The 22,596-nt window shown below is 35.2% G+C and overlaps 1 protein-coding gene across 2 annotated transcripts in view; it reads right to left on the bottom strand.

Annotated features, from left to right (window-relative positions):
* Window positions 1–1,402, bottom strand: part of LOC126848394 (zygotic gap protein knirps-like) — a 30,495-nt gene extending 29,093 nt beyond the window's left edge. For both annotated transcript variants that reach the window (XM_050589267.1, XM_050589268.1), the window contains exon 1: window positions 579–1,402. The gene's annotated coding sequence lies outside the window, so the exon portion shown is untranslated. The remainder of the gene's footprint in view (window positions 1–578) is intronic.
* Between the last annotated feature and the right edge of the window lie 21,194 nt (window positions 1,403–22,596).

Below are 22,596 nucleotides of genomic sequence, written 5' to 3'. Positions count from 1 at the left end.
ATAAAATATTAAGTTTGCTATTAATATTTTATAAAAATGCTCAATTATTATGCTTTATCATTTATTAATTTCTAATATTTTTATAAATAAAAAAGAGAAATCATAAAAATCAAATTCTATGTATTTTATATTTTTGCAATATTTAGTTTATTTGTTCTGCAACTAATTAAAAGATCTTTATCATAAAAATAATAAATAGACAATATATATATTATAAAAACATAAATAATCATTAAAAAGATCTGTTATAACCATATCTATATAAGGCAAAATTGTTATGAATCTTCTTCTGATGTTGGATCCGAATGTATGAAGACTTTAATGCTCTGACAATAAGTGCGAATAGCACCAAAAATTGTTGAATGTTTACAAATTGTCTAATAGAAGTATTTCATACCGCGTTAACGATGCGTATATCGATTTATTTATTAAAAAATATTATATTTAATAATCATAATAGCAAAAATACTAACAAATGTTATATTATTAACATAATGTTATTAACATAATGCTAACCGTTAATGCGATACAAAATATTTCGTAGACACTGTCAAAATGCATGAAATTAGGCCACTCACCTCAAGTAAATTGTATATCCACGTTGTGTGAGTCTGTTCCGGTTTCTGTTTCACTAAGCCAATGATAAGAATATATTCCCGCCAAAGAATAATCGAGTCCTATCATATGTTACACATTGCATTTCTCTCTGGTGTTAATTGTTAAAAAATATTTGCTCTCTCTTTCGAATTTTGGACCATACACTCCTTTTCTGTTATGTAATGTTGAAATGCGAAGAAAATCGTTTTTTTTTTTTTCCGTAAAGAGAGGCTTGTTTATATTTTCTGAAAAGTATCGTTTCTTCTAAATTCTCTTGTTTGGTTGTGAGACACTACCGGTAATTTTCGTCGTTTTAATTCAATAGCTGCCGAATGAATAATACGACACTAATCGATCGTAATTCGCGCACCTCCTCGTCTGATATCTAGTTTATTCTTTTGCGCTTTTTTCTCTGTCTCTCTCTCTCTCTCTCTCTCTCTCTCTCTCTCTTTTTCCTCCCCTTCTCTTCTCTGTCTGCCCCGCTATTTCTTTGCGATGTTTTCCTTCACCTCTTTTCCTCGCTGCTCGTGATTGCTTTGTATACACTCTGTCTCTTTCTCTCTCCCTCCCCCTCTCTCTCTGTCTCTCTCATATGCGCACATGTGACGGTGCGACTACGGCGATGGACGAGAAAGGACTGGAGCTGTACGATTTCTCAGACCTGTTTGACTGCATCGAAGCGCCCGAAGAGAACCGTGCTGTACCGAAGGAAAGGATTATCATCCGTGTAGTGAGCCATCTGGGGAGCTGTTCTTCACCTATCGGTTCACGCCTGTGCATGGGCCCGCCGACGGGCCCAGTCTCAGACCGATCGGCCAACCAATCGGTGTGGAATCGTGATACCTAGGCTATATAAGTGCCACCCATCAGTCCCCACTTGTAACCGGGTCCACCACTCTTGAAAGCTCTTGTCAGCCACAAATACTACCACTTTGCTAGTTTATTCGTTGACTATACCTTGAACCCTTATGTTACAGAAACATTAATATATGAGCAGCAGGAAACGTAGCAAGAGAGAGAGAGAGAGAGAGTTTACCATGTGGATTTTTCTATATTCTTTTCATTTCCTTCTTTTCTCTTCTTTTATAGTGCTAACTAGGTCTTTAATATTATATTACAGATTTATGCGGTAGAATATGAGACTTGTTACGTCATTTTATTAATGAACAACCATGTTATTTTATTAATGAAGGCCTTCAAACATTTCTATTTTATTCCTCCAATATCTTAATTTAATTGTCAAAACCGTCACGATTTCTGTGGCAATATATCTCTTTTTTTTATACACTAATAAGTAGTTCTGTATTATTATCACGTCACGCGGACGTTTAAATCACGTCAATGGATTTTCCGTAATGCGTTTTTTTCTAGTTGAAGTCACAGAGATATTTTCAATTTCTTCTAATGCGAACATCATTTTCCTCAAGCGCGGACAAGATTTCCTCGTCGTTGCCTGGTATTCAAAACAACACTCTTACGGCGCTCCAGAATTTAACCACAGAGATATTAGTCTGCGCGGACACTCGCGGTTCGAACGAAAGCTCTTTACGGCGACGATACAGGTTTTACTTGCGTGCGCCAGATAATGCATGCATATGATTTCCACATTCTCTTGGCAGCTAATGTCGCCGCAATGAGCAAGCAAATCTTCTTTTTCCCGAACAATACTTAATGGCTGTATTAATATTTGGCTGCATGACGAGATTGTCATTTCTTTACTAAGTATAACTATGTTTCACTGTATGGTATAACTATTTTTACAATAGTTAATATTTTATTACAATGGAATTTTTCTTACGAAAAATTTGCAAAAAGTCCATACTAAAAATCAAAAGTTTCCTTCATGCTAAAAGTCAAAAGTTTTTTCCTAAGTACGATTTAATATATTGTAATACAATTAGAAAAATTGTTCAAGTAAAGATGCAAGAAAAGGTTATTTTAATGTATTGTTATTTTACATAGTACTGTTTTGGTCATACATTTGGAAAAAGATGCAAAAAGGGTTATTGTAATGTATTGTTATTTCTTTAGGATATTTACTTTCTGGAAAATCTAGAAAATCTGGAATTCTGAGGAATGTTATTTTTACATAAAAAATCAGGGATTTCTCATGGAATTTTATTCGAACTCAGGAAATTTTTTTCAAAACTTCTTTCTTTGATTATTTTGTTCTTATATTGCAAGCATCGGCAATCTGATTGGCTAATGATTGTGAATTATATGTATCAAATATATTATAAATATATATTTTTCTTTTTTTGATTATATGTTCATGGTCACAGCAAAAAATACTGATTGCATAATACTGAGTACACATTTTTTTATTATAATTCTTATAATTAATAGAAAATGAAAATATTATGTAAATAAAAAACGCTTATTTTACAAAAATCATTCAGTTCTTTAGTACATTTTTAAATTTAATATTTAAAATTTAAATGATTTATTTTTTCTTTGTATGAGTGAAAAGCAGTAAAAAATACACACAAGAAAAATTTATTTTAAAAAGTTTTATCTAAAAATTATCTAATTTTATCTAGAGTTTGAACAAATTACCTGAAAAATCAGAGAATTCTCAGGAAATTTTTTTACAAGCTTTAGATAGACGTTCTGTTTTTAATATTTTTTAAACTATGTAAACTAACTAAATTTGATTAATAACGGCTCTCACACTGTAATTGAAAAAAAATTGATCTAGAAAAGAAACCTTTTAAAATAAAAACGACTTTTCAGTTCTTTTTACAAATACACTGTACGAACACCTGTAATATTCAATATATTTTTTCGTGTTGCATTGTGAATGCATATGTTTATAGGTTTCATATGTCTTACTGGCCAGTCAGTAATCATTTGATAAGAGAATAAAGAAAGCCAGAATAATAGAATATGTCAGAATAATAGAATATGTACAGAATAATAGAATGTAAATATGTTATAAATATATATTTAAGTGTTTATTTATGTATTTGTTTTATATATTCAATGTCTTAATTAAATATTGATATGCACTATATTCTTTATTGTCATTTTTAAAATCATTTTGACAAAAAAATGAAAATTTTTTATGTAAGTGCTTACGAAAGTTATTCATTTTTTAGAAATAGAATAGAAAGTTAGAAATTTTTTTCAGTATATTTATAGCACTTGAAACTTAAGAGGCTTTCTATTTTTCTTTCACATGAATGAAAAACATTAGAAAATGCATGTAATGAAAAAACTTATTTTAGGTAATTGTGAAATAAAAATTTTTTTTATCTGAAATTTTGAACAAAAATGCCTGAAAGATGAGGGAATTTTTTTAACCAATTTGAGAAGATTCTGTATTAGCTCATAGTTAATTAGTCGAACTTCTCTGTATACTTAAAAAAATATTTAAAGAAATACATTTGAGAATATTTGTATGTGCGCAACAATTATATTTTAGATAACCACTTTTGAATGATATAAAATATAATGATGGCAGATAATAATAATTATATTAAACTTGAACAGATTTTTGCATGATACAATACAATTATTTTTTTTTATAAGATCCTTGAAGCTTTATTGATCGCGATGGTAAGGTGAAGATGCTTTCTGCGAAAGGAACTCCTGTAAATTTGCCGATGTATGGCAACAAGAGAGGCATGGCAGACACCATCAGATTCGTGATCAATTGGCCGCGTATAATCCGGATGTATCTACGTGTTTGGCCATCCGTTCCTTTTTGTCTGTCGCAGTCTCGTCCTAGTATGCATGCTCGCTCATGTAGAAGCCCTTTTCAAGAAGGCAGATGGGACTAATATAGACTCGATTCTGCTCCCGAAGATATGAACTCATTCTTTCGAAGGTGTCGGAGCTGCTCAGCGACATGGAAACAAATAAGATTTATCGTTCCGTACATGTTGCTCTGATCGCCCCGTGTTATGAAAAACATAATCGGTCTGATATCGTACGGAGATATTCACGAGCAAAAAAGAACCCAGGAAAAGGAGCGAGAAAAGTGATGCGTCAGTCCATACGGTTTGTTATTATATCCAAGCTGTGTATGTGTGTCGCACAGAATGTACATTATTAAAATGTGAAATATATGTATGGCGAAATGTTGGTATCCGTTTAAATCCGTTTTTAATTGTGTTTATATATACAAATAAACATTTTTCACTAGAAAACATAAAAATCAAATATTAAAAGAATCTTTTATATACGGTTCGATACAGCATAGAGACAATTAGCATAGATACAATTAAATCTAGTGTTGATTAAGCCTTCCATTGCAAACATCTGTTCTCAGTTGCTACTAGATTCACATTATTACGAGTGCAAAGAATTAAATATATAAATTCCATAATTATTTAAAACCGTTTGAATTAAAATATTCGAGTTATAAGAAATAATCACTGAAATACGACAGTAATAATTTATAATAGAAAATATATCAATTTTGCACATAAAATAAGAAATAAAATCTAAATATACGTAAAAATTTGAATGACATATTTTGCTATAAAAAAATTAATAATTTCTAAAATTATAATTATAATCACACAGCTTTGATTTTAAATTTGATTAATTAAAATTAAGAGACTCTTTTTGAAAATTTAATTAATGATAATATAATTGATTTGAATAATAACATAAATGTAATAAATTATTTTTTGCAATATTATTAGGGTAATAGTGATAATAAATAAGATCACATGTACATAAAGTTTATATTTTTGAAAACGGTACTATTTATGAGTTGGCAAATTATTTTGAAGTTATTTACTATTAAAAGAATTTTTAACCGTAATTCCTTTTTTTCTTCTATTTAGAAACCAATTCATTAAGTAATAAAACAATATAGTGATTTTTATTTTAGTGGAGGAAGCGATATACATGGCTTAAAAATAGTGCGTGTTATTGTGAATAGACGAGTGTTAGAAATAGCCTTTGCAGACGCCTCAGGTACTGTGACACACGAAGATCAACTATCATTGGGCCGAAATTTTTTTTTTTGTAAATTGTTAAAATGTGGAATACTGTCTGACTATCATAAACTTCACGCAAAGCACTATAAATGTCTATTGGATTTTTGGCCATGAAGATTTCTATCTCTTGATGTATGTACCGTCGATTTTCATGTCACAATAAGGCGTCTACAGAGGTCATTTCTAATTAATTTACAATGATGCACATGGATATTTTTTTAAACCACGTTTTTTAAACCAAGTTTAGTTCCTCAAGTCCTCCACTACAACTGTCCAAAAATTTTGTTGAGATTATCCAGTTTGCGGTGTTACATTGTGCATTACTTATGAAATGACTCGTACATAGATTGAGTTAATGCACACTTACGTTCTTACACTTACTTACATATACACTATTTGTACATTTTCAATCTGCCTTATTGTAAATGGCTGCCCTTGTTTCACATGTCATCATATGAGCTGTTAGTCGTGTTAGAGCAGTTTAAGTATAATATATATAAAAGTTTGTATATCATAAATAGAATTTAAATAAAATAAAAATATTGTATATTGATTTTTAAATTTTACAGTTTACTAATGGGAAATTAAAATATAAACATTTGAAAAAAATACTCTCAATAATGTTTATAATAATTTTTTACTAAAAGAAGATTTAATTGATCAGAAAACATAGAGAAAAATATATTTAATAGCAGCAAAATGTTTGCTCTAAAATATACATATATTTATTTATTATGATAAAATATATGCTTTTTTAATAAATGAATGAAAATTGCAAAGCTAGAGAGAGAGAGAGAGAGAGAGAATATATGTCGTATGCAAAAATGAGTGAAAATTAATAAAATAAACTTATTAATTCAAACTGTAAATACAGTTTTTCAAAAATGATATTTAAAAGTAAAATTATAGTGGCCTAGAAAATTATTCGTTATTTCATCGTTCTCTTCAATGCGGTTCATCATTTTCAGCTACAGCTCATAAATCGCCGAACGGTATAGACACTCGTAAATGTAAAGTGCAAACGTATGTTTTCACGACTGAGTGCCCACTAAAATCCCCGTGACAGTGATATCGGCTATCGCGGTCTCAGACAACGGGAACACTCGTAAACCTTTCTGCGTGTAGGGCATGGAATTTGCATCGCGCTCGTATTTCCCGACTGAATTGGCTTGTCGTGCAAAAATACGATTCGCAATCTGACATAAAGCGAATCCCCACAAATAAATTAGAGTAGAGAAGTTACAGCCGCGATTCCGCATTAATTCTCGCGTAACGATCGAATAAGAAACACAGTCACGTGTGTAAAATTTAGACTGTTCTGCTCAACGGCATTCCGGATTTTATAAATCTTCAAGCATCAGCAATTTTCTGTTCGAAATTGAATATTAGACATTAATTTTATCTTTATCCATTGCATTTGACATTCTAATAAGAAGATAATTTTGAGAGAGAAAAATGTACAAAGTATCATAAATTTTGTCAATAATTAATCTATCTGTTGGAAGAAAAATTGAACGTTACTTTTTTACTTTCTAAATAGTTGTAATTAATATTTAATACAGTGTGGCTGTTTTTCTTGATCTATTAAATATATACAATAAACGTAAGAGAAAATGTAAAAACATAAGCACAGCATATTGGTGATACAAACGATAATCAATTACGTTTTATTCGATATATCGGAATCAGTGATGACCAATCGAATTTGTTGTTTCGTCCCTTTTTTAATTATACTTTTAATATTTAAATAAATATTTTCTATCTAATCTATTTATTCCTTAATAATCGAATTTAATTAATGTCGCGAGTATAAGAAATTGTATTGCATATCTTATCTGATTTTACACCTTCTTTAAAACGAAGAGAAAAATGGGGTTTACGATTTTACGAAAGCGCGTTCGCACGACGCGAGATTTCTCGAGATAAGATGTATATATGGTTGCTTCTGGCGCAGAGAAGTGCGACATAGGTTCTATATCTATGTCTATACATCTTTTTCGTATACAAGTCTCGATCACAAGGTGATGTACTTGGCGAGAGGTGATGCCGATAGGCTACGAAAGCCACGTTGCCTGAGAAATTAAATTACGAAGTCGCTTGGCACATTCGACGTGGCGAAAAAATGGCGCGGCATTCGCGAGATTTCAGGAACGCGACGGCGACGAGTCGCGCTGAAAAGTGCCGTTTGCTGCGGCACACTTGGTCCCATTAATCGAAAACACGCGGAATGTTGCAAGAGCGAACGAGTCAGACGTTTCTCTATATGTTACGGCTAGCCGAACGAACGAACGAGCGATGCGACGGCGTGCGAATCGTCGTTGCTGTAATTGATTACCGCGAGAGAAGATTATTAAATGCAGTCTCAGCCTCGTCGAGCCAAGAAATCTCATCCTACAGTGTGAGGTCAAAGGGACACAGCCGAGGCGACCGTGCGCCCCGTGAAAACTGTCAGAGTTCTTGCAAACTACATTTCCAAGTGTAGGAAATATTAACGGCGAACAAATGGCAATGTTCCAAGAGGAAACGCCTTTCTATCATAAGTTTTATGAGTTTTTCTGCAAATTATCATTTTTCACTAAAAGCATTTAGATGTGTATGTGACATAATATGTCGAAAGTTTTTTGTAAAGTCTTTTTTCGGCATTTTATCAAAAGACACAAAGTTGCAAAATTGCACCAGAATAATTAGGAAAAAAAAAATCTATTTTAACAGTCACGGAACTATCATTGTTAATGACGCAAAATACGAGTTTTTTTTTTCATCAACAAACGTGCTAAAAAAAAACGAGCTAATCATCATTCGTCTTATGCTACAAGATCAACAGCGCAAGATTACAAATGTTTCGTGGAAACTTCAGACATATGAAAAATTGAATTGTCGATTAAGTCGCTAGTTTATACTTCTCAATGATTATTAATTTTTATGAAACTTTAGAGAAGTACGAGATAACGAGATATGCATAGAGCTTATTAGCATTTTAATATAAGAGTTTAATTGATAAGTTATGTTATTTATGCATTCAAGATTAAGATATTATCAACATTTAATCATTATAATTTTATCATTATATATATCCCTGCCGATTTTAAATAATTTTAATATTTATATATAAGTATACATGTATTATATATCGATATTTTATACTTCCGCTATTTATTGCACGTATTTATTGCACTCGCGCTAGAATCTGAAATCAATTGGCAAGATTTAAGACGTCATTGAAAGTACTTTGTTTTTTTTTTTCCAAAGGAAATGCGAGGAAAGAAAGCAGCCGTTAAACTGTGTACGGTGGCGTATCGATTTCGCGAAGGTCGAGGTCGAAGAATTATTTCGAGCGAGAGAGCCGCGAAAGAGGAAACAGGATCTCTCGTACGCGTGTCCTTCAGGATCCTCCCGTGGAAAGGACGTAGGCGAATCTTCGATCTCGCGAGCCGTTGGAAGTCAACCTCCATCGGCGTGCGACCTTACTTGGGAGCGCAGTCGCGTGGTATCTCGGATCTACTTTGTGTCCTCTTACAAAGCAAGAAGAGGCGTACAAGTACGCCGATCCGCAGGATGTACGTTTCAGTGATCTACAATGCGATTCTTGAATCGAACCTGGAGACTCGCGATCTTCGTCGCATTCACACGAGATTTCGTGAACTCGCGTGATAATCGAATTTCACGAATTCATTTCCAGCTCGTCTCAGGATTTTTCGTAATCAGATTTATGAAATCTCGAGATAAGAAAAAGATTATTGCCTGTGTCAGATATTTGTTTTCATGATACTTATCATAATACAAGAAATTTAAAAATAGAATAAAATGAAAAATGCTAAAATCTATTAAATTTAAAGCAGACTTTTCTCTAGACTAGAACATACATTTTAGGAGATAAATATCAATTTTAGATTAATTATTTATTGCTGCATGTTCTTTATAAAATAATAGAATATTTTAACAATCTCGTTGCGCACGTGTAACATGAGTAATTTTTCATAAAGCAAACATAGTCGAGAGATTTGTATAGATCATCCTATATGCTCCCCACTGTTACTTACAAGCCTAAACTAACGAGTATACCGTATCGATCAAGAGCCCCGAGAGGAGAAAAAAATCGTCAGGGCATACTCGGGTATCGACGGGCAACGGCCGGATGACGAATCAACAAAGATCAGAATCGGCCGATTAACGTCCGCCACCGAGTGTCTAGAGGTGCCGGTGTGACAAAATACCATGGATACCTAACTACTTCGACATCTGCCCGATTTGTCACGGAACGTTTCCCCGCGCGATATTTCAAGCAAGCCCGAGGATGACGGCGGGCAGGCCACGCCGCGCGCTGTGAATAATTTCTGAATACCGCTAACGAGAGTCTAGTGGTAGATTCGGTCGAAGCCGCGCACTCTCGAGAGACCGCGTCCAATCGCGCATTATGTCGCAGCGATGGAAAACACTTCCGCGCCTGTGAAAATCAAACGGCTGCAATACCCGACGCGATTGTGCGTAGGTACATATCTCTCATTTCGTGACAAACCTGGGAATGATTTATTTCGCGTCCCCTCGCTGACGAGAATCTTTATACGCGTCTGACTCTCAGATAATTTGTCGGCGGCGCATTTGTTTACAAGCGCGCATTTTCTTTCACTCAGGAATCGGCCGAGTGAAAGTCCAGCCGCACTCTTTACAAAAGGTTTCCGCGATCGTTCTACTCGACCTCCATCACAATTATAAAAGTCGATCAAAGTGCGAAGCGTTCTTTTAGACTTTCCGATATTGGGAAATTTTATTTAAATATCTTTGCGTGAATTCTGATGCTTGATCTTGTAATCTATTATATTATCCGAGTTTATTTCAAACAAGAATTGTCGATAATCTCATAAAAGCGACATTGAAACGTAATACGCTGGTTTATAAAAACTATCAGACTCTATCTAAAATTTAATATCATGTCTCTTTCTCTGAGTCTCTCTCTCTCTCTATCTATCTCTCTCAGAATTTTTACGATAAATCGACTGCTCACCGCCTACCGCCCACTCCAGCATATTTAATTACAGAAAATCACGCGGCCTTCGAGCGTCTACGGACTTTACACTCGTGAATATAAAACCGTAAAATAAAGGATCTTTCTGAGCGAGAAACATATGATACGAACGAAAGCATCGAATGAATATTAGATGAATCGATAATAGTCGCCGATAAACTTCTTGCCGACGACAAGCAGCAACGATTCGTCTCGTCGATGACGAGGTACCCTGCTGTCTAAATACACTTAATGGATGACAACTATAAACTACCGCAACAGCACATAACACGGAACCACGGAACGAATATCGTTCCGCACGATTAAACGCGTTTCTCCTCTCCCCTCGCCTCCTAGATCTCTCTGGAGCACTAGGACCCTTGGCTGGTCGTTATCGTCACGTTCCGGTATCTGGATGTACCCTGCGGATTTACCCCGCGCGATCGTTGATGGCAGGATTTCGCTTGTACGATGATTTAAGTACGAAAATACATTCTATAAATCTTTAAAAGGAATCATCTATATAAACTAGGAAAAGTAGATAAGCGTACTAATATCTCTTCGCTATATGCATCTATTTCACTTATCACTTGTCCCTAAAATCATACATTATTTAGTTATTGCATGTGTTTAAAAAATATCGGTAATTATTATTTTGTTATTGTTTTACTTAGGAAAATAGCATCAGAGACAGTAGCATCTGCCCTATGGGAGCTATGTACAATATATATGTATAATTTTTGCGAGATGGCAATTTGCTACCATTTCTATCTATAATTTTTCGATCATATCGTACTAAGATATTAGCATGATTTCTCACTTAAATTACGACGACTCGATCAATGAAGGCGATTCATAGTCGCGCTTCAGACGGAACGGTGGCTGCTATACGTAAAGTTCGTTGCAATTGGTCTGCCTTTTGGCAAGGTCCCCCTTTTATCCCGCAGGACAAAACCACAAGAGCCACAAATTTAACGACGGACGCGCGGCGTTGAACCGGCGACACATCGTTCGATAAATCTGCTTGGCGCGCTAACGTTGAGAGTTGAATGAATAGCGTTACGGGCCGGCAAGCATCCTGAATGCGGGACGAGACCGGCTCGTTGACACGGTAGTCAAAATATTGGGGGAGTGCCGAGTCGAATCCGCATCGCCGTCGCCGTTTTCCTTTTTATTTCCTCGCTAAATTATCGAGCATGCGAGCTGCGACGGTAAACAGCCTTTACGAGCTTGAGTACCCTCGGGAGAATTCAGATTCGTGGAATCGACATATCTCATCTGCTACAAAAACTTGCAATACTATGGATGTTTGTCGTTTGATTACTCTAACGGAACTTGTATATCTTAAAATAACTTATATCGTTAGATTTCATCCGATAAAGATGCCATCGCTCACCTAGATATTGTTTTAAAAAGTTTCAAGAAACAACACGTGTATATGTGTGTATGTATAATTCTAATCTATTTAACATATGTACTCACGTTGGAAATTTTATTTCACAAATGATTGTATATCATATGTGTATAACAAATGAATCTTTTACTTTATTTAATTTTGATTAAGATTTTTAATTTGATATTTTTAAAGGATACTTAATATATTTAATATTGTTTTGAGTATCGAGGATCGTGCAATGCGTTTAACGAACAATGCGGTACATTAACTCCGATGCAAATCTAATTCAAATCTGGCAGAAAATCGTGTCGTGGTTGGCTAATGGTCGGTGGTATGACGCGTCGCGAATACGTGAGACAATGTAGGGAGAGAGAGGTGAAACTTTCTCGATGCAGCTTTGTTCCGTGATGCGTAGATTAGCATTTAAATTGCCTGAGTTATATCGCCGAGCCGACAAACTTTAAGTAGGATTCTTTATCGACAAATTAACTTGCCGACTTTACAATGCGTACCGGTCAAGTTGAGAATTCCACGCGACAAAATAATACCGCTAGATTCTCACATTCTTCCATATATTTTGCAACATCGAAATATGCTTTTTCTATACAATTTTTGAAAATGTCAATTGTAATCATGCTGCATCACAGACTTTTATATAATACATTAGATTGCTAATAGCGAGGTAACAAGTGAAGCCATTTACAATTGGACAGAATATATATATATATATATATATATATATATATATATATAATAATTATAAAATATTTAATAAAGCATAAAAACAATTTAAAATTAAAATTTCTAAAAAAATAAGAGAAACAGATTATATGCTTATTGAAAAAAAATTGACATTTTTTTCTTTAAAATATCTATTTGAATAGCCATCAAGTATGCTACAAGTCATTGACATTTTTACTCTATATATCAACTATATATACACTTGATATATTTATTTTATTTTTACTTTTTAAAATGTTTTACACATATATGTTTAAAAAATGAATAAATGACGTTTGAATGACATGAATCGATATCGAATTGATATTGATATTTTGCCCAATTGTAAATGACTACCCTTGCTTCAAATGTTCTTATATAAAATATAGAAGTGTTAGTAGTTCACCTTGTTATATAGAAGCCTGTATGCTGCATCAATTAATTAAACATTGATTGTACCGCGTTTGCTATTTTATAGCGGAGGCGTCTGTATTTTTGGGGGCGAAATTTTGCGGGCGAACCGTCGAATGACTGACGACGTGTCAAAAATAATAAAATGTACAAAGATATTCTTATCAGAGTGACACGAAACAGCGTGCGGTCTCTAACGACGGTTTCGCTGCACTGTTGTAAATTCGCGAATGCACTCGCTTGCGATTCACGAACAAGGAGCGAACGAATTCCAACGAGAGGAAGCTGTCGCGGAATGCGAGAGTGCGAGAAGACAACAAAAAAGAGAAAAAAAAAAGAAGAGAATGAAAAAGTTGCTCGTTATCTCTCGTAAGAGAAGGACGACTTGTCCCGTCTTTTTATGCAAAGATCGTAAAAAAGACGCGGCGATTTATAAGGCGCACCACCATAGAAATTGGGCCAGCTTACAGACCAAATGGGTAGAAAACACGTTGTTGGGAAGTGGAGGCGAAAGAAAAGAGGACTCGATAAGATGGAGCGACTTAACGGAACACGCTTGTATGCGAGAGGATCGTCAAGACGATCTCATTCTCGGTCGTCGCTATATTTTCGACACAAGATTCTAGCTGTAAATTGGTCTTGAGATCGTATCGGTGTTTAAAGAGCAAAACAGTGATACTGCAATGATGAGATCTTAAAAAAGTGTGTAAATTCCATACCAAAGATGGCAATAATAGTATCATAACATCATGCTAGTAGAAAGCCCATTTCGGTAAATCAACAATATTTAAAAACTCACCAAAGATGTTTTTATTGTCTTTTATTAGAAATAATGAACTAAGATAGATATACATAGAATTAAAACGCATATAATATAAAGTATTTAATGTATTATGTATTAAGACAAGCACTCTCACATTTATATTAATATCAATAAACTGGATTTATTTATAATAAAATTAGTCAATAAATAAGTAAATTTGTTAATAAAATGCGCACGTATAGTATTGTATTTTTTTTTTAATGAAAAATCCATTTATTTCTAATGCGATTCGTTTGCTGTGCATTCGTTATAATTCTATTCCTGTAATAATGTAGAGGAAATGTATGGTTGTATATTGCATATTTTTGTACGTTTCTATAATACATGCATGCTTTATTTACTTACTTAAGCTATGTTGCTCATGTAAAGATTTATGCATTTTATTGCTAAGATCCACATTTTACGAACAAACTGCGTTTTCTCGAAAAGCATATTGAACATTCTTATGTTACCTTTAGACATGATAAATGATTTTAATTTTTGTAAAGTCGTGCAATTCTTTCTATTCATCTGTTAAAAGCGGTTTTAATATAACTAAAATATATAGAATTTTTGCCTTATCCACCAGAAAGATGAGAAGAACTTCGCTATTGTAATTTAATTATAATTAAAAATCTGTCAAACGTAATTTATTATTTTTATTGTATATAAATTTTGTTTATTTTGTTTCAGGTAAGAGGTAAATTACTGCAAGAAGATTACTTTAACGGAAATTGGGCTGGCTTGTGAGATTTTGTAAATGCATATTTTTGAATAATAAAAAAGAAAGTTTTAAAGAAAAGAAAAGTTTTTGTACATATTATAAATAACACTAGTTAATCCTTTTATACCGAAACGGAATAAAAAAGAAACTGAAAGAAAAAGAAGACCAGTCAGTTCTTGTTTTCCTCGTTTTCTTATTGTCCTATAGATTTAGTCGTGTAGTTAATCACAATCCAGCCGCAATGTCCGGACAACGCAACATCATCACCGGTCTGTCCCGTTTCACTTGGAGAATCTTTGTCACTCGCGGATGCGTCTCTGCCGCATAACGCGACCACAACCGCTCGTAAAATCGGTATGCATAATCCGTACAGTCGGAAGAGAGGTGTGTTGAAGTTACGTCTAAGAGAAGATCAGGATTCTTTGAAAGGTCAGTCAATGGAGAACTAGCAAAATAAAGGGCAGAGTAAAGTCGCATTAGCAAACCACATTAGCATTTAGATTTAGACAGTCATGTGTATAATGCGTAATTTACTGAAATATCTAAGATAAAAGAATAATTCGACACAATTGTCAACATCTTTTCGGAAAAAAGTTGACAGGAATCAGCTGACCATTTGCTTGAGCATATCGCCTTATCGGTTTTCCGATGATTTCGATATCGAGAATTTCTCGATTACTCATTATCAATAAAGATCTTTTTTATCTCTGGTTATGTCGCAATTAAAAGACGCGTTAAAAGACTTCCGTTTTGAAATCACGATGTGTGAATTCGCACGATGGCATATATATTATATATTGATATCAGTTTCAATATCTCAGAAACTTTTGAGATTCCAACTGAATCTGAGATTCTTTTTAAAGGGAATTGTCAGTGTCATTTAAAGAAAGGACAGACATTTAACTTTTTAAAGACAAACGATTTAATTTTTTAAAGGCAGACTAAATAAATATTTTTTTTGGCCAAATATTTTGTAACTCTTTAAAGGTAACATAAATCTTCTTAAAATTCTTTATCATTTTAAACATTTATCTTGCTTAAATTTGCAAAAAGAGATTTTTAGAGATTCAACAGAACGGTTTAATTTCTATATAGACAGCTTTGTTTATTTCGGCTATTGTTAATGTCATATATAAGTAAAAATTACTTTTTTCCTTGCTGAGAAAATAATCTATCATGAATACAAATCGTTTGAGATTGTCTACCTATTAGTCAAGGAGGAACATCATTAATCTTTAATACAAAGAAGCTTAGGACCGATTGTTCCAACTTCTTGGTAGATTTGTCAATCACGCATTAAATAAATATCAGTATAAAGAGATCTTTATTCGGTGATTGGAGTACTAAACGAAATTATCTCTGAAATTATCTGGTAATAACAATTTAGTTCATAGAAAAACTTTATCAATAGATGAAACAACATTTATATTTATATTTATATAATATTTATCTAATGGATAAGTAACCAACAAGTTGAAACAATCGGTCTTTAGTATGTCAATTTATGCTCATCTAGATTAATTAACCGCCATACATTGAGCGTTTTCATTTTCTAAAGCAGATTAATATTTGAAATCCGTAAGATATAGCTTTTGATGTCATTAAAAATTTATAAAAATAGAGGACATTTATGCAATTAATTTAATTCTATAATTATCAAATATTTTTATAAGAGAGTACAATATAATAAAGATACGAAAATATTGAATAAAAAAAAAGATAAAATATCAAAACTAAACATACGTTACAAAAATTAATTTTTTTGTTGATATGGACTTTTTGTACATATTATCAATTTAATAACTCAAGAGAAAAGACATGCTCCAATCAACATAAATCTCTTGACTCAATATATCTTTGTTTTTCAGCAATTAAGTGTTGCGTTTGTTCAAAATCTGTATAAATTAATTAGCTTTCTCACAGAAGATCATATGTTTACTACTTGTTTACGCGCTCAATCGGTTTTTATCTTCAGTTCAAAAAAAATTTCTATAATATATATTTATCATAATTGCATATTTTTCTTATTATTTAACAAATTAGTTATAATAATGTTTCAAAATTGATAATAGTATTCTCCACCACAAGAAAGATGTCAATGTAAATAAATTTGTCTGTTATTTTCAATTATATATGACGTAGTATTTTATTTTAAAATTTTATTTTATTTTACATTAAAAAGATACTAATTATAAATTAATTTCTTGTTTAATCTGTCTCACACTAGCTTCGTTTTTCTTTTAGTACGCCTAATTTCTAAAAGGACGATTGTTTGCTGATCATATTGCGTGTTCACCTTCACATTCCTAACATTTAACAATTTTGTAGCGCGATTTTCCGTAGCGCTACTTTCTCCGGCACGTTCGACAATTAAACGATAGTATAGAATTTCACTCTAATGAATAATAATCAATCCAAAGGAGAACCGCGTGACGTTTCTCATTAGGCATGTCACCTTTCAATGTCTATTTTCACAATCACGCTTACAAATTGATTTCGCTTTCCTTAAGTCGGTTAAATAATAGAGCGCGGTATTTCTGCACGAGATCAAGTTGGTTCTGCTTTCGAATTATATTCCTATATGTAATGTTCTTTAATTTTGATTTAACCAAAATAAATCTTTTTTTTACATCCGTTATATAATAAAAAATATTATGAGCAAAAATTGCACTTAAAAAATGAGTTAGACAGTTCAAGTTTACGATGATAAAAAAAAAAAGATTTGATCGGTTGCAGAATTTAATCAACTTTTTTATCATCGTTGTATTATATTTGACACAGAAATTTGAAACTTTGCGAAATCGCTGTCGAGAGATTGATGATAGACACACGTTGCTTGCGACGCCATATGGTGATAGATACATTGCGCTTCATTCTTTCGTTGCGTGTTCCGCGGATTCCGTATTTGGCGCGATTTGTTTTTTCGTTTGCGAGTGATATGAGAATAAAGTAGGTTTGAAAATATCATGAGTCTTGATTCGCGGTGTCAGTTCCGGTACCGCTATTCATTATTAATGAAACGTTCGCGGATAATTTTACTTTACGGGAAAAACTAGTCGTTGTACGTGTAACCGGCCGAAGAAAATTGCCCGATATTTATATGACAATAATCATACGAGGACAGGTGCGTGAGATAAATCTTGGCGAATTGAGAGAGATCTAAAGAGGGAATCGTGGTGTGGAATCGCGCCGATCTCGTTGGCGGCGACTAATCTCGCGACAAACGCCTCGGTAGTAATGACCGGCCCTGATCTTCAACTTCGTCGAGTGGTACCGTATATCTTCGGCGTTAAGTAGGCATTAATACGACGTCGCTCGCGTGTCACTTCCAACAACGCTGAAAGAGACGAATGGCTGTCGGTGCCCACGTACGTTACTTGTCTCTCGTGTGCGATCGTTACGATACTTCTATACGTTGCAGTTGGGTATCGCCGGGTATGCGACACTGGCTATGCCGCTTTCCGAGAGACTTTTAACTCAAAATCGCCGATTCCCGCCGTGTTGATTCAAAGCGCCCGAAGATAGATGACGGTTGATGGACAATCTATTAAGATCGATACGCTGTCGACCGTTTCGCTCATTCGTCGCTTATGTCGCCGATATGTTTACCTCGCGGATCTTATCTTATGTATCACGCCGATCGATTTCCGAATGATCGAGCGACAACAAGGATATTAAAGACTGATCTAAGTCGCTCGCATAGCTACGGGAAGTATAATCTCGCGAATGTAATAATCTGTGATCGTTAGAGAGAGAAAATTTTAGAGATTCATCGTAAGATAAATATAAATTTATCATCTATGGATGTGGAACGATTATATGATCAATTACTTTGATAGTTAAGCAAGATCTGCTTTTTATCTGATTTAAAACTGACAGGTTTTGTATGGTCGTTATAAAGTAGAGAATGTTGCTGGAAACTATAAACGCTCGGTGACATAGCGGACACGAAACCGCTTGTACACGGTATCTATTCGGCCATCACAATCTCGCCGTGAATCGTGTAACCGCAAATCGTCGCGCGCGGGAAGGACGTGACCTCGAGAAAATATGATAGCCGAAGAGGAAAAGAGAGGTAGATCGAGGGCTACGTTGAAGGGCTTCGAAATTTAACGTAACTTGACCTTTGCTAACCATCTTTACAGGGACTTCCCCTCGTGTATTAATATCGCTCGCTCAGCCAATCTTTTTGCACCTTCGAGGATCGCTGACAATAGCAGTGTCAAAAGAGAGAACGGACGCATGGTCCCTTCTTTCAAAATCGGAAAGAGAGAGAGAGAAAAAAGGTATTATAACGCTATAAAAATGTGGAAAAAAACATGAAGGAATAAGAACATAGAAATAGATCTTTATTTTTCTCTTTCGCCTACATATTATGTATAAAAAATTTTTCTCTCTTTTTTTCCTTTCTCATCATAAATATATAAAATTAAGTACGTTTTATCACACATAGATAGAAAACGTAATTAAATATATTTTAATCTGCAATTTTTGTGTTTTCTATCAAAATATTTTTTTCCGTAAATATATTTGCAGCTTACTAATTATCAGTACCAGAAAGTACTATCGATCACATATTTTTCAAGCTTTCAGAATTACTGTCAAAGTGTTTATTTTGATTAATAAATCAAAATATATCATGCATAATTATAAAGAATAATATAAAGAAAAAAAATTCCAAGAGGATTCGTTATTTCTCGCAAAATTCTTTATCATTTATTTCAAAGAATGATGAGAAAAGGAGAGAAAAGCGCGAGACAAAAAGAGCAGCATGTTCTAGTATCATTCCTTGATCTTAAATGTTTTGTCTCGCCGTTGTTGCTGCTGCTGCTGCTGCTGTTGTTCTAGTCGGTCGTGGAAGTTCATGGTTGAACCGTTTGCTTTACTGCTGTCATGTATAAGCCGGAGCATGGACGTGGAACACGGACGGAAAGAAACGATCGTGTTGCGAGCTTAGTAGGGTTTACCGGGGCGCGTTGAAAGCTACCGGCTCCCGCGGGGCCAGCTAGTTAAGATAGCGATCCAAGAGCGGCGAACAATGCCGTAAAGTAGCGCTGTCGATAGTGAATCAGGTATTATAGCGAAAACGTGAACGATTAGCGCCGATCTGTGTTAATACACGAATCCGTACGTGACACATCGATCTTTATACTTCTATATCAGATGTTCCGGTAGATCTTCAGCGACAATGTCATCGCAGCCTAATAAACCTTAGATATCTCGATAACAGAAATCAAATTTAAGTAATCTTAAAAGTCTTTTAATGAAGATTAATGTAATGAAAGTATCAGTTATTTCAAAGAGTCAGCTATATTCAATTTTATCATATTTATCTGTCTTTTATTTTAATAAAGGCAACTGTCATTTCATCAACATATGAAGTATCGTTTTTTTTTTCTCAAAAATGCTCTAAAAAAATTTCAGTACACTCGCTACGATCGAGCAAAACGTTTTCTCAGAAATGGAAGCTTCATGATGAATCAACGAAAACGCGCGCGATTATCGTCAACGTTCCGGAAGTAGTTGGCGCACGGGGGGGAGAGTAGAAAGGCGAATCGGAGGTAACGGAGGGCAAAAAAAAAAAGGGCACGGCAAGGTACTCGAAGGGCCGCAAAAGTCGAAAGGACAATCGCTCGTCAAGCGGCCGTCAAAACATCCCCAAGGATCCATAGCGAATCACATTCTCACACAGTAGAGTACGGGCAAACGCGGTCGTCCTGGCAAATGCCAGCGGCGGAGGTTCCACGATGAAGGAAGAAGAAGTGGTCCGCGCCGTGCCCTCTTCTGCATCGCGACAATATGTGACCGCAAACAAACGAGTGGCAGCGATAGGGGGCGCCAATGCGCATTCAAGACCAGACAGATTGTCATTTGTCACGTCTTTCACGGTCTCTAATGACACGCACTGCTTTTGGACGCCTTCTTCTTATGCCAACCGGGCACCTGGCACTGACTCGCTTTATTATTCTCCTTTCCTACCTCGGCCCCCCCCCCTCCCTCCCCTACTTTCCTCCTTCCCTTCCTCCCTCCCTCCCCTTCCCTCTGTTCTTTCGCCCCATTCTTTTCTCCTGTTTCTATCTTGGTAACGCTGGCGCGATCTATCTCTTCGTCTTTCCGTCGCGCTCGGCCTTTTTGACTCTCGTACGTGGTATTGCGACGGTTAAATTCGATTTGTTAGGATTAAGAACGACATCGCGACGGAAGAGAATCCTGCGCGATTCACGCGAGCACTTATTGAAAGCCGACAGATTAAAAAAAAAATGAGCATTCGAAAGTCCCACTGTATTAAAAGAGAGTATACTTCCAGAGGGATCACGTTTTCGAATTTTTTACACGATAAGACTGCTCGTTAGCTCTCTTCGTCTTTCAATTCGTGTCGTAACTCCTGCAACGCGTGAAATCAGTCAGCTCTTCCTCGAAATGCCGTGAAATAAATTCGCGAGACTTCTTCGACTTTTCAAATCAATCTTCTCGTTTTTCTTTTCTACTATTTAGTCCTGCGGGACGAGTTCTGCTCCGATCTCATCGGCAGTCGGCATGATTTAAACTCATTGGGTACCACATTCGCGCGCATGTCTTTGCTCCCGACGCGCGTTCACTCATATGCGTGCTAAAAAGCGAAAGACTCGTGCTCGCTCTCGATCCATTCGTGTGAGGCCCTTGATCCAAGAATAAGTTTAATGATCGGTAAAGATCACACGATTATTTTCTTTTTTTCAATGATTTGAAATAAAATTGCATTATGCATTATTAATGAAAGATAAATATGATGTGTTAGGTGATAAATATAATGAGATAGATATCTCTTCATTTAGAAATTAGGTAACTATACAGTTGCACTGCATGAGAATTTTATTAGACAAGAATTTGCTGCTCGAGAATACGCTGGGCGAATTTATTTATTCGATGAGGATGTTAGGATTAATAAGCGATACCTCGTTTCAGACAGATAAACAGATTGCTCGTTCGCGACATTATGAATCGCTAGGAAACGATTCGATATTTCTTCGGCGGAAAGAATAAGGAATGAAACGATAGGAAAGAGGCCTCGAAAGCCTCGATATTCTCTTAACTGTGTGCTCTCGAGCGATCGTACGACAAACGACTATCGTTCATCATCAAACAGCGACTAGACCGATGTCATGGCAGAAGTATCTCCGGGTACATGGTGCTTCATTCGAACCGCACGCCAGACCGATATGTCTACCGAATGAGAGAACACCTTGCTGTTCTAGCTTCCATTCCGTAATGTCTTACATGACTTCTGCTGCACAGACGTGATTTTTGACCGATCAAATTCCTTCACTTTAATAAATAATATAACTTTTGCCTAAACGTTGACAAAATATACCCTTTTATAAGAAGTTCTATTCGATTTATCATTTTTATCATATTTCGAGAAATACGGACACGCTTAGAGTTTCTTCTATTTTCGCGAAACTATTAAGTATGAGACGATATTTATTTTATGATTATTCGATGACAAACGTTTATATGTAGTTATGAATTTCTGGTTATATTCGAACAGATGGATATTATATATATCGCGCCGCTATATTTATGCTCCCGGTTTGCAATCCAAGAGAGGATGGGGGGGGAGGTCGTGCAAGACTCGCGGGAGAAATCGCACGGCGAGAATCTCTGCTCGCAAAACAGCCCCGTCGGATCGTTTGCCGATTATCCGAGCGCGTAACCGATCGGACAGCCCGCGGACAAAGCAAACAAGTTGTTTCGCTACACTTTGCGCGAAGCGAAGAAGCAAGGAAAAAAAGAGAGAGAGAATATGATGGCCGTGGGCCATCGCGCGCCGTTTCGACCATAAAACCAGGAGTTATGGTTATTTAAAAACTTATTGGCCCGCCCATGCGAGGGCGCGGGGGCGGGGGAGATGGCGAAGCAAGGTAGAGAAAGAACGCCAGTCGTGACCCAGCCGAGATAAATCAAAGGATATTAAGATCGTTCCTCCCCCTTGGTTCGCGCGCCCCTCTCACT

The sequence above is a fragment of the Cataglyphis hispanica genome, chromosome 3, assembly GCF_021464435.1.
Source record: "Cataglyphis hispanica isolate Lineage 1 chromosome 3, ULB_Chis1_1.0, whole genome shotgun sequence".
Lineage (NCBI taxonomy): Eukaryota > Metazoa > Arthropoda > Insecta > Hymenoptera > Formicidae > Cataglyphis > Cataglyphis hispanica.
The sequence above is the reverse complement of the archived record's forward strand: the minus strand, read 5'-3'. Positions and strand labels throughout refer to the sequence as shown.